Source organism: Lepus europaeus, unplaced genomic scaffold (assembly GCF_033115175.1).
Source record: "Lepus europaeus isolate LE1 unplaced genomic scaffold, mLepTim1.pri SCAFFOLD_3_1, whole genome shotgun sequence".
Lineage (NCBI taxonomy): Eukaryota > Metazoa > Chordata > Mammalia > Lagomorpha > Leporidae > Lepus > Lepus europaeus.
Window position 1 is genome coordinate 15,021,720 of NW_026909276.1, and position 12,766 is coordinate 15,034,485.

Genomic DNA, 12,766 nt, shown 5'->3' on the forward strand with positions numbered 1-12,766 from the left:
ATGTAACTTCTAGGACATTTATATCAATGGCATATCTATATAAATATAAATTGACATTGAGCATAATTTCATGACAGTACTTTCCTAAAATGCAAGTTGCAAAATAAGCTATTACCTCTAAAAGATAAGATCTATATCCTTTGACACACCAAGGGTTCCTGCTGAAAATCTCAAAGTGAAAAAATTTAGAACCTTGATTCTGAGAAAGTCTCAGGATGCCAAAAGGGCTTAAAATATTTGGTCAAAATAGGCTCATTTATAATTTTGAAATAGCATCCATCTACTTAGTGTGATTCAACCAGTTCTAAACCAGATTTACTCATAAATCTGATGATTTTATAAAACAAGTATATATACAACTTTTAACTCTTAAGACCCAGCTTTTTCCAAACAATTCTGGTTGTTTGCTAAGGCACAACATTTGTGGTTTTTGGTCAGTCACCAAAGTGGAAGTAAAAATCTTGAATAGAAAAATAGCATATAGGGCCAGCGCCATGGCTCACTAGGCTAATCCTCCGCCTTGTGGCACCGGCACACCGGGTTCTAGTCCCGGTCGGGGCACCGATCCTGTCCCGGTTGCCCCTCTTCCAGGCCAGCTCTCTGCTGTGGCCAGGGAGTGCAGTGGAGGATGCCCCAAGTCCTTGGGCCCTGCACCCCATGGGAGACCAGGAGAAGCACCTGGCTCCTGCCCTCGGATCAGCACGGTGCGCCGGCCACAGCACACCTACCGCAGCGGCCATTGGAGGGTGAACCAACGGCAAAAAGGAAGACCTTTCTCTCTATCTCTCTCTCTCACTGTCCACTCTGCCTGTCAAAAATTAAAAAAAAATAGCATATAAAATAACCCCATTGCTTAGAAAAATTTAAGAGTCACAACCAGGAAGGAGAAGAAAGATTAAAGAAGCTGACTAGAAAATTCACAGATGGTTAAAAACTAAGCAAGAATTCTTAAAAGGAGATGCTGCAGTTTTTTTTTTTTTTTAACAAAAGATTCCATGACCAGCACTATGGCATAGCACGTGAAGCTGCCAACTGCAGTGCCAGCATCTCATTTGGTCACTAATTTGAGTCCCAGCTGCTCCACTTCTGATTCAGCTCTCTGCATTGGCTGGGAAAGCAGTAGAAGATGGCCCATGTCCTTGGGCCCCTGCATTCATGTTGGAGACCTGGAGGAAGCTCCTACCTCTTGGCTCCTGGCTACGGTTTGGCTCAGCTCTGGCCATTGAGGACATCTGGGGAGTGAACAAGAGGATGGAAGATCTCTCTCTCTCTCTTCCTCTCTCTCTCTCTCTCTCTCCTCTGCCTCTCTGGAACTCTGCCTTTCAAATAAATCAATAAATGTTAAAAAAAAAAACAGATTCCAAAATTAAAATCCAAAGCTATTTCCAGATATTTACTAACATATCAATATGCACATAGTTTAAACAGCTTGTTTAAATAGCATTAAATTCTGATTTTATTTCAGTGTGCCTTTGATATTAATTCCAAAATTTTAGAAAACAATGTAAATTTTTAAAATTATAATTGGGCAGGCATTGTGGTATAGTAGATTAGGCAGCTATCTGGGATGCCTCATCCCAGAGTGCTGGTTTGAATAATGACTGCTGCACATTTGTAAAAAAGAGTTTATTTATTTGAAAGGCAGAGTTATATATAGAGAGAGATTCCAAAAGACAGACATATTTTCATCTAGTAGTGCACTCCCCTAATGGCCACAGAATCCGTGGCTAGGCCAGGCCAAAGCCAGAAGCTTCTTCCAGGTCTCCTAATGTGCTTGTAGGGACTCAAGCACTTGGGTCATCTTTTGTTGCTTTTCCAGGTGCATTAGCAGGGAGCTGGATTGGAAATGGAATAGCTGGGACATGAACTGCTGCTCAAATGGCTGCCACCATCTCAGCACTCTGCAACAGTTCTAGACCCTGTTCCACTTCTGATGAAGTGCACTGTTAATGTGCCTGGGAAAGCAGTGGAGGATGCCCAAGTGCTAGGCTCCTTCACCCATGTGGGAGATTTGGATGAAGCTTTTGACTTTCACACACACACACAATTTTTCTTACAAGATTTTTCCTTTTCAAACCTTTTTTAAAAAGATTTATTTTATTTATTTGAAAGTCAGAGTTAGAGAGGAGTAGAGACAGAGAGGTCTTCCATCTGCTTGTTCACTTCCCAGATGGCTGCATTGACCATTGTTGTGCCAATCCAGAGCCAGAAGCCTCCTCCAGGTCTCCCACACAGGTGCAGGGACCCAAGGACTTGGGCCATCTTCCATTGCTATCTCAGGCCACAGCATAGAGCTGGATCAGAAGAGGAGCAGCCAGGACTAGAACTGGCACCCATATGGGATGCCAGTGCTTCAGGCCAAGGCATTAACCCACTGCGCCATAGTGCTGGCCACTTCAAACCTTCTGTTATATGTTCATGCTTTCTGCAACTTACTTAAACCTTCAGTTTTTGCCCTATTTTTTCCCTTACATTCTAGAGTATTGCAGCCTTTCTACCTTATGACAAAAATTTACATTTTGAAATAATTCATTTTTTAAAGATTTATTTATTTGTTTGAAAGTCAGAGTTACAGAGAGAGAGTGCACGCATTTCCATCTGCTGGATCACTCTCCATATGCCCACAGCAGCCAGCACTGGGTCAGAGTGCTTCATCTGAGTCTTCCAAATGGGTGCAGGGACCACTTGGGCCACCTGCTGCTTTTCACCAGCCACTAGCAGGGAGCTGGGTAAGAAGTGTGGAGTTGGGACTTAAACTGGTGTCCATATGAAATAATGGAATTACAGGAGGCTGCTTTAGCTGCTATGCCATTATTTTGGCCCCAAAATATTTTTTTTATTTTTAAAAATTTTATTTATTTATTTGAAAGGTACAGTTACAGACAGTGAAAGGGAGGGAGCAAAAGAGATTAAGGTCTTCCATCTTGCTTCACCCCCCAAATGTCCGCAATGGCTGGAGGTGTGCCAACCCGAAGCCTGGAGCCAGGAGCTTCCTCCCGGTCTCCCACATGGGTGCAGGGGCCCAAGGACTTGGGCCATCTTCTACTGCTTTCCCAGGCCATAGCAGACAGCTGGATTGGAAGAGGAGCAGCTGGGACTGGAACTGGCACCCATGTGGGATGCCAGCACTGCAGGCGAAGGATTATGCTACTATGCCACGGCGTCAGCCCCATCACCATCTCAAAATAATTCTTTAAAAACTTCTGAATTAACACAATTTTCAAAATGAAACAAGATAAAAATTTCTTACTTACTTTTAAACCATCTTGAATTACTTTTAAAGAATGTTAAGATGTTAAGAGTACTTAACTTTGAGAGCAGAGAAGGGGTGGGGGCTATGGGTGGATGGCAGAGTGAGCAGGGGCAGGTGCAACTGTGTGACTCTCATGAATGAGAGAAACGTCTCACGTGCCCGGGGCAGGGAGCCAATGGGAACACTGGGAAGGCTCAATACCCTGCCCTGAGAGCCATGGCTGTGCGCAGGCTCACTGAGGAGCCTCGCCAAGTGGGAGCACGGAGGAGCGGGATGGGCATGCAGCGTGCAGGGGCTCTGCGCTGCCTGTCAGAGGCCGGACAGCACTGCCGGGAGGCCGGGGCGAGGCGGCAACGACTGTGGCGGTGATGGACGCCGCTCCAAGGGAGGCACCATAACCCAGTTGAACTCTGTGTCTGGAAAGCCCAAGATTGAAGAAAGACCAGACACAGTGACTAACATGGAAACTGGGACATCTTTGGAACTGTGCCGAGTTTTTTGTTTTGTTTTGTTTTTTGGGTTTTTTTTTTTAACTTTTATTTAATGAATATAAATTTCCAAAGTATAGCTTGTGGGTTACAATGGCTTCCCCCCTCCCATAACTTCCCTCCCGCCCGCAACCCTCCCCCCTCCCGCTCCCTTTCCCCTTCCATTCATGTAAAGATTCATTTTCAATTCTCTTTGTATACAGAAGATCAATTTAGTATATATTAGGTAAAGGTTTCAACATTTTGCCCATATAGCAACATCGAGTGAAAAAACTACCATTGGATTACTAATTATAGCATTAAATAGCAATGTACAGCACATTAAAGACAGAGATCCTACATAATTTTTTTTTTCAAAATAATTAATTTTCTATGCCATTTCCATTTTAACACCAGGTTGTTTTTTTTTTTCATTTCCAATTCTCTTTATATACAGAAGATCACTTCAGTATATAATTAGCAAAGACCTCATCAGTCTGCGCCCACACAGAAACGCAAAGTATAAAAATACTGTTTCAGTACCAGTCATAGCATCACTTGGCTTTAGACGACACATTAGGGACAGATCCCGCATGGGGTGTAAGTACACAGTGACTCCTGTTGCTGACTTAACAATTTGACACTCCTGTTCATGGCGTCAGTAATCTCCCTAGGCTCTAGTCATGAGTTGCCAGGGCTATGGAAGCCTTTAGAGTTCGCTGACTTTGGTCTTATTCAGATAGGGTCATAGTCAAAGTGGAGGTTCTCTCCTCCCTTCGGAGAAGGGTATCTCCTTCTTTGATGGCCCTGTTCTTTCCACTGGGATCTCACTCACAGAGATCATTCATTTAGGTCTTTTTTTTTTTCCCATGATATCTTGGCTTTCCATGCCTGCTATACTCTCATGGGCTCTTCAGCCAGATCTGAATGCCTTGAGGGCTGATTCTGAGGCCGGAGTGTTGTTTAGGACATCTGCCATCCTATGAGTCTGCTGTGTATCCCACTTCCCATGTTGGATCTTTCTCTCCCTTTTTGATTCTATCAGTTAGTATTAGCAGATACTTGTCTTGTTTGTGTGATCTCTTTGACTCTTAGACCTATCAGAGCTATCAATTGTGAGCTGAAATTGATCACTTGGACTAGTGCGATGGCATTGGTACATGCCATCTTGATGGAATTGTGTTGGAATCCCCTGCACATTTCTAACTCCACCATTTGCGGCCAGTCCGATTGAGCATGTTCCAAATTGTTCATCTCCTCCCTCTCTTTTTCCACTCTTAGATTTAACAGGGATCACTTTTCAGTTAAAATTTAAACACCTGAGAATAATTGTGTGTTAATTACTGAGTTCAACCAATAGTACTAGAACAACAACAACAACAACAAATACTAAAAAGGATAAAGTATTACATTGTACATCTAAAGTCAGGACAGGAGCTGATCAGTTCATTGTTGCTTATAGTGTCCATTTCACTTAACAGGTTTCCTCTTTGGCGCTCAGTTGTCATCGATCAGGGAAAACAAATGATATTTTTCTCTTTGGGACTGGCTTAATTCACTCAGCATGATGTTTTCCAGATTGCTCCATCTTGTTGCAAATGACTGGGTTTCGTTGTTTCTTACTGCTGTATAGTATTCTATGGAGTACATGTCCCATAATTTCTTTATCCAGTCTACTGTTGATGGGCATTTGGGTTGGTTCCAGGTCTTAGCTATTGTGAATTGAGCTGCAATAAACATTAATGTGCAGATGGCTTTTTTATTTGTCAAATTAAATTCCTTTGGGTAAATTCCAAGGAGTGGGATGGCTGGGTTGTATGGTAGGGTTATGTTCAGGTTTCTGAGGAATCTCCAGACTGACTTCCATAGTGGCTTAACCAGTTTGCATTCCCACCAACAGTGGGTTAGTGTCCCTTTTTCCCCACATCCTCTCCAGCATCTGTTGTTGGTAGATTTCTGAATGTGAGCTATTCTCACCGGGGTGAGATGGAACCTCATTGTGGTTTTGATTTGCATTTCTCTGATTGCTAGTGATCTTGAACATTTTTTCATGTGTCTGTTGGCCATTTGGATTTCCTCTTTCGAAAAATGTCTATTGAGGTCCTTGGCCCATCTCTTAAGTGGGTTGTTTGTTTTGTTGTTGTGGATTTTCTTGATCTCTTTGTAGATTCTGGTTATCAATCCTTTATCTGTAGTATAGTTTGCAAATATTTTTCCGATTCTGTCGGTTGCCTCTTCACTTTCCTGACTGTTTCTTTTGAAGTACAGAAACTTCTCAATTCCTTGCTCTGAATTTCCTGCCCTGCCTTGATATTTCTTTTTTTTGAAGACCTGCCTCTGTCCATGAGTGGTACCTTGATCTGTCTGACTGTCCATGTTCTCTACCATGTAGCCATTTGTATGTGTACAACCTACTGTTTGTCTCCCATTTCTAAGCTGTTCATGCTATGTTTTTTTTAAAAAAAAAGATTTTATTTATTTGAAAGTCAAAATTACATAGAGGGAGGCAGAGAGAGAGAGAGAGAGAGAGAGAGAGAAGTATTCCATCTGTTGATTCACTCCCTGTTGATTCACTCCCCAATTGGATGCAATGGCTGCAGCTGTGCCCATGCGAAGCCAGGAGCCAGGAACCAGGAGCTTCTTTCAGGTCTCCTATGTGGGTGCAGGGGCCAAAGGACTTGGGCCATGTTCTACTGCTTTCCCAGGCCATAGCAGATTTGGATCAGAAGTGAAGCAGCCTGGACTTGAACTGGTGCCCACAAGGGATGTTGACACTTCAGGCGGTGGCTTTACCCATGATGCCACAGTGCCAGCCCCCAACTTGTGTTTCTTAATCTCCTCTTCTGCTTTGTTCTGGGGCAGTGGTTATTTATCATTTGGAATCGCCTTCCCCTCTCCCATATGCTTTCCTTCTTTTGAGTTATCTTCACCTTCAGTTTTGTTTGGGAGGGGCAAGGATGATAATTCTAAATTTTTGGTTTCCTTTTCTTTTTTTTTTCCTGTACTCTGCTCTGTTGGTTCCCTTATCCCATTGTCTTGTCTGTTCTGTCACTGTGTGGGCCTGGGCTATGCGGCAGGGCAGATCTCCCTTCAGAGCTCCAGCATGCCCGCAGAGTCTGGAAAGAGATTCAGACCCAGAAACATGTCCTGGCCTCAGCAGCCACTATCTTCTTAGTGGGAGCTACCACACTCTTTGCTTGTACGTGTCCAGGACTAAGCCTGAATGTGTCACCTGCAGTGCCCATCTATAAAGCATTTATGTTTCTCTTTGTTCTGGCCCATTTCAGAAGGCCACCTTCATGGACCCAGGCATTTTCCCTTGAGCTGAGGAAGATGAGGACAAGGAAGATTTTCAAGCTCCCTTTACAAAACAGTGGAGATCAAGGGCATCTAGGTGCGCATGAAAGGGTGTGCCACCTGCCGCTGCTACTGTCCTTAGCGTTCCCACCACAGTGTCTGTGATAATTGTGTGGAGGAATTTGATCGTCCCTGCCCCTGGGTGAACAACTGTATTGGCCGCCAGAACTACCATTATTTCTTCCTCTTCCTCCTTCCCTTGACAGCCCACTCTATGGGTGTATTTGGCTTTGGCCTCCTTTATGTCCTCTACCACATAGAGGAGCTCTCAGGGGTCTGCATGCTGTCACAATGGCAGTGATGTGTGTGGCTGGCTTATTCTTCATCCCTATAGCTGGCCTCACAGAGTTTCATGTGGTGCTGGTGGCCTGGGGATGCACAGCCAACGAACAGGTTATGGGTAAATTCCGGGGAGGCATGAGCCCCTTCACCAGTGGCTGCTATAACAATGTACTTTGCAATTCCCCAGCACCCAGATATTTGGGAAGACCAAATAAGAGAAGACAATTGTAATCAGACCTCCCTTCCTTCGGCCAGAATTGTCCGATTACTGTGAAGATCATGGATAATGGCATCCAGGGAGAGCTCAGGAGAACTAAGTCTAAGGGAAGCTTGGAAACAACAGAGAGCCAGTCTGCAAATGCCAAATCCCAGCCTCCTATGCCAGACCTGAGCAGCTGCATGGGACAGCGAACACACCTTAGCCTGGCTACTAATGGAGATAGCTGTGGGGAACCGCAGGCTGGCCACCTGTGGGAACCTCCTCATCTACATAGTTTGCAGCAATCGGTCGACCACAAGGCCTACGAAAACAACCAGGTGAAACAGATGAAACAGAATGGACTCTGCATAAACTAGGAAGAACCAGGTGAAACAGATGAACTTTCGACCTGAGACTATATGCGCCCTTTCATCTGATTGGACGACATCAGCATAAAGGGACATTGGGATCTGGGCAGAGCACGGCCCTTCCTCTTCTTTTCTCCTCACTTTCCTTCTCTCCTCACAAGTAAAAGTTCCTTGAGAACTGATAAACAGTGACCGTGTCATGACTCGGATAGTCGGACTGGTCACTGGAAGCAGGAAAGAAAAAATTAGAACGTGTGAAAAGCACGGGAGTCTAGGCGGTAAAGTCTAGGAGAAAAATTAGAACATGTGGAAAACATGGGAATCTAGGCGGTAAAGTCTAGGATTAGTGCCGCGGAAAAAGGGATCCCTCGACAACCAAGTTGTCTTTTAAGAAAAGGAAAAAAGAAAAAAAGCGGGGACGCTCGTGAAAGCAGCAACGGTGAGTTAGAACAGGAACAATGGCGTAGGGTCGGAAGACAATTGAGGGCAGCAGAGAAATCGCCTGAAGTCCTTAGGTTCTGGCAACTGATCGACCAAGCTCTCTATAGAGGAAACACAGAGAGAAGCTCAATCTGGGAGCCTAGATGGAGACAGAGGTCGGCACATTTGCTCATAAGAGGAGTTTCCCCGTGTTGCTGCAAACTAGCTAAGGCAGTGCTTGGTGGGGAAAGACTTCCTCCTCTGGTCCGCGGCTTACAGAGAGCTCGCAAGGGTTCAGGCCCATGCTAACGCTAGGAATGGTCAGCCAGCCTGGAATGACAGGCTCAGGCTAGTTGCCCTAATGAGGTTTTGATGCAAGTGAGAGAACTAGCCCAGAGGGCATGGAAGGCCATTCCAAGGAACGGGCTAGGACGAAAATGTTTTAAGTGTGGAAAAGATCACATGAAAAGGGAATGTACAGAACAGAGACAATTGGGACGCCAATCAGGACTGTGTCCTCAATGCGGTAAAGGCAACCATTGGGCAAATGAGTGCTATTCCAAGCAAGATAAGGCAGGCAATCCACTTCTATCACTCATCAGATTAAGTGGCCAGAATAGTACATTCCAAAAAGAGTGGCGGGCCCCACATCCAGAAGCCCGAAAACTCAATGGATGAGAGGACAAACCATGGGAGGAGTAGGACTGTCTGAAAAGGACTGGCAAGCATTTACTGCAGATCTGTGAGCCACCAACTATTTAGTATTAACACCTCAAATGGGAATCCAGGCAATAGATGTGGAACCTCGGGAGCCCATGGATGATATTAATGGTTTAGGCGTTACTATAGGAAGGGCTACAAATTCATTAACGGGGCTTATTCAGTTGCCTTGTTCACAGCTCAAAGTAATGTTCCAATCAACTAAGGGGATAGTGCACCTGTTGACATTGCAGCCCATTGCTCAGCTGCTAATAATAGGCCCTGTAAAGGATACTAGAGGTAATCAAGGAAAGCATTTTGCAGCTCACTATGACTCTTGGCGAGCACCCACTATGGACTCTTATTATCAAAAGAAAGGCAATCAAGGGGCTGTTATATACAGGCGAAGATGTTAGTATTATCTCCAAACAAGACTGGCCTCCTTCCTGGCCCCTCCAGGAAGGAGATAACACCTTGGTAGGATTAGGCACTGCTGTTGCCCAATCCCAAAGTGTGCAAGTGCTAGACTGGAAAGATCAAGAAGGCACCACAGGCAAAGTACAACCTTACGTGTGTGTGCTATCCCTGTAACTTTATGGGAGAAGGATGTCTTAGAGCAACTTCATTTGCAGACCTGTTGGCAGCTGCGAGAGAGGACACCCTAGAAAGAGCGTTTACCATGCTAACCTCATGCTTGCAGACTGTGGGGTTACAAATTGCACCAGAAAAGATTCAAAAGGGCACCGTGGTCCAGTACCTAGGACTAAAGTTAACACAAACTACTGTGGATCCTTTAGATTTTGTCATATCCACCGCAGGACTTAGGACGTTAAATGACTTCCAAAAATTATGTGGTAACTTAAACTGGGTACGGCCTTATTGTAAAACATTTTGGAAGGCGATTCGCAGCTCGCCTCACCTTGTACCCCAGAGGCAGCTGCAATCTTACAGAAGGTTGAAGAACGCCTTAAAATCACGAAGATGCAAAGACGCCAGAGCTGTTTGCACGTGTCAGTGGACACGTTCTCTGGAATTGTCAGCCACGGCTCTAAACAAAGAACTCTACAGGTTATTCAACACTGTCTACAGTCCTTTGCCGCTTGGGGGTGCCCAAAATTATCAAAACAGATAACGGGCCAGCGTACACATTGACCTGTTTTGCTACATTCTTAAAAGAATTCGGCATAAAGCACGTTAACAATCCCAAAGGGCAGGCAATAATTGAATAGACTCACCTGTACTTAAAAACTTTAATAAACAAAAAGAGGGGGAATAGGAGAATATGTGGTAGCTAATTGCGATGCATTGGCTGTAGCTCTATATAAGTTTTTTGAATAGGAAAAAGTGTGGCAAAACTCCTGAGTTCATGGTGTTTAGTGATGTACTTGCAGTATTGTTTGAAGAATTGTTTTGTCTTATGTTACATGTGATTTGTACTGCAGCAAATCAGCAAAGTGACCTGAGTTGGATATATTTTGAAGGTATTTTGAAAGTTACGTTCAAGGCTAACACCTAAGCTTTGTGTAATGTAAATAAGAATGTTTTTGTATCAGTTTTTTCCTTTGTAAATGGCATTAACATTGTTACTTGAGGTCTTGTTTAATCATTTTTGTTGTCCTGAAGACTTGAATTTAACAGTGCATCAGATTTGTTGATCTGTAGTGGTCCGACAGGCTATGCTTGTTATGTATCGCTCTGACCCTCAGCAACAGATATGGCTTAGCATGATGGAGCGGTAGCCAAAGATGGGTAATCACTGGCGAGTGCCCCTAGCAACCTAAGAAGCAGGTGGCGTGTCTCTGGGAACCTAAGACAGGCATGACTCCGTGCCATAAATAACAAAAAAGGGGGAGCTGTAGGGAACCGCAGGCTGGCCACCTGTGGGAACCTCCTCATCTACATAGTTTGCAGCAATCGGTCGACCACAAGGCCTACGAAAACAACCAGGTGAAACAGATGAAACAGAATGGACTCTGCATAAACTAGGAAGAACCAGGTGAAACAGATGAACTTTCGACCTGAGACTATATGCGCCCTTTCATCTGATTGGACGATATCAGCATTAAAGGACATTGGGATCTGGGCGGGGCGCGGCCACCACTGCTGGCGGCCGCCGCCATGGCCCCTCCTCTTCTTTTCTCCTCTCCCCACTTTTCTTCTCTCCCCACAAGTAAAAGTTCCTTCAGAACCGATAAATAGTGACCGTCTCGTGACTGCGTTGGACCCTCGCAGGCGAGGGTCTGACAATAGCAGCCTTTTGGGCAAAGACAGCCCCCCTCCCCAACCATGTACAAGTGTTGGCCAGGTTATAGTAGCAGCAGTACATCAGCTGCCCTGCCTCATTCCTCCAGCACCAAGTTAGTCATGGGGACAGTTTGAGGAAGCCAACCTCAACTGCAGAGAGCAGCCATCATCCCAGTTACCACTCAGAGCCCAGCTTGGAACCAGACAGCTTCTGTTCTCCCACCTTTGGCAAAAGCTTTCACTTTGATCCACTTTCCAGTGGCTCTCGTTCCTCCAGCCTCAGTCAGCCCAGAGAACAGGTTTTGTGCTGGATCAGTTGCAGTCCATGCATTGAGAGGGCACCACTTCCACCTCCTGTAAGAGCCTGGCCAACCAGACATGCAATGGCAGCCTGTCTTATGACAGGCGGCTCACTTCTTGGGACAGTCCTGATTTTGATTTAGTACAAGCAGGGCCAGAGCCAGACCCAGCTTTCAGCTATACCTCTCCCTTCCTGTCAGCCTGCCTGGCCCAGCAACAAGAAGCCGAGAGGCATCCACGTGTGGTGCCAACAGGTCCAACACGAGAGCCCTCACCAGTCCGTTATGACAATCTGTGGTGCCACATTGTGGCCTCCCTCCAGGGATGAGAGAAGCTGCTGTACCAGTCACCCACCTCCTAGTCCATGAGGAAAACTGGGCTTGGGAGACTCAGGCATTCAGTCAATACCTGGCTCAGGCCATGCCCTCATAGGAGTTCCTCCTCAGCTGATCCAAAGAGATCACCACTGAGCAAGACTCCACTTGGACGCCCAGCTGTCCCCCATTTGGGGAAGCCAGAAAGGCTAAGGGGCCGGGGACTAGCGTCCCCTGAACCAGGTCCAACCACCCCATATCTGGGCCATTCAACATCTTACAGCAGCCAAAAATCCCCACCTGGTGTCTCTGAGATAGAGGAAGTGGCCTTGTAGCCACTATTGATGCCTAAAGATGACGTACAGCTCAATACCACCCACAGAAAATCCAACAGCAATCCAAGAGCATCGGCTCAGCCTCCCCTGGCCCCACAAGGGGAGGAGTCAAGAAACTGTCCTGAGCGGGCGGTACCACCTGAGATACGGTGTGAACTGTCAGCGCCTCCCCTTCCACCACCACTGTGTCTATACCAAAGGGCCCCAGGTGGCCACCTTCCTTCCCTCAAGGGGCTCCCCTCCCCTGCATGGATGTTTTTAAAACCCCGATTCCCAGAGGATGAATGTTTTATAAAATGCAACAGAGTTAGGGAGTTGGAGAGTTGGGGCCCTGAGGCTGGGGTAGCAGCTCCCCCCTTTTACCTTTTAAGACCTTCCTTTCCCTAATCCCTGGACCTGACTCAGTGGACATTTGTGCAATTGCTTGCCTTGGTGGAAACCAGATCATTTTTAAACCAGAAACAATTTCTTTATTATTGTTATAGATTCCATTTTTTCCTCTTCTGCGTTACCAGGTGTGTGTATAAA

General features: G+C 45.6%; 1 pseudogene; it reads left to right on the forward strand.

Annotated features, from left to right (window-relative positions):
- Positions 1–6,823: 6,823 nt before the first annotated feature.
- On the forward strand, positions 6,824–12,393 carry LOC133755245 (palmitoyltransferase ZDHHC5-like; annotated as a pseudogene).
- Positions 12,394–12,766: the final 373 nt, after the last annotated feature.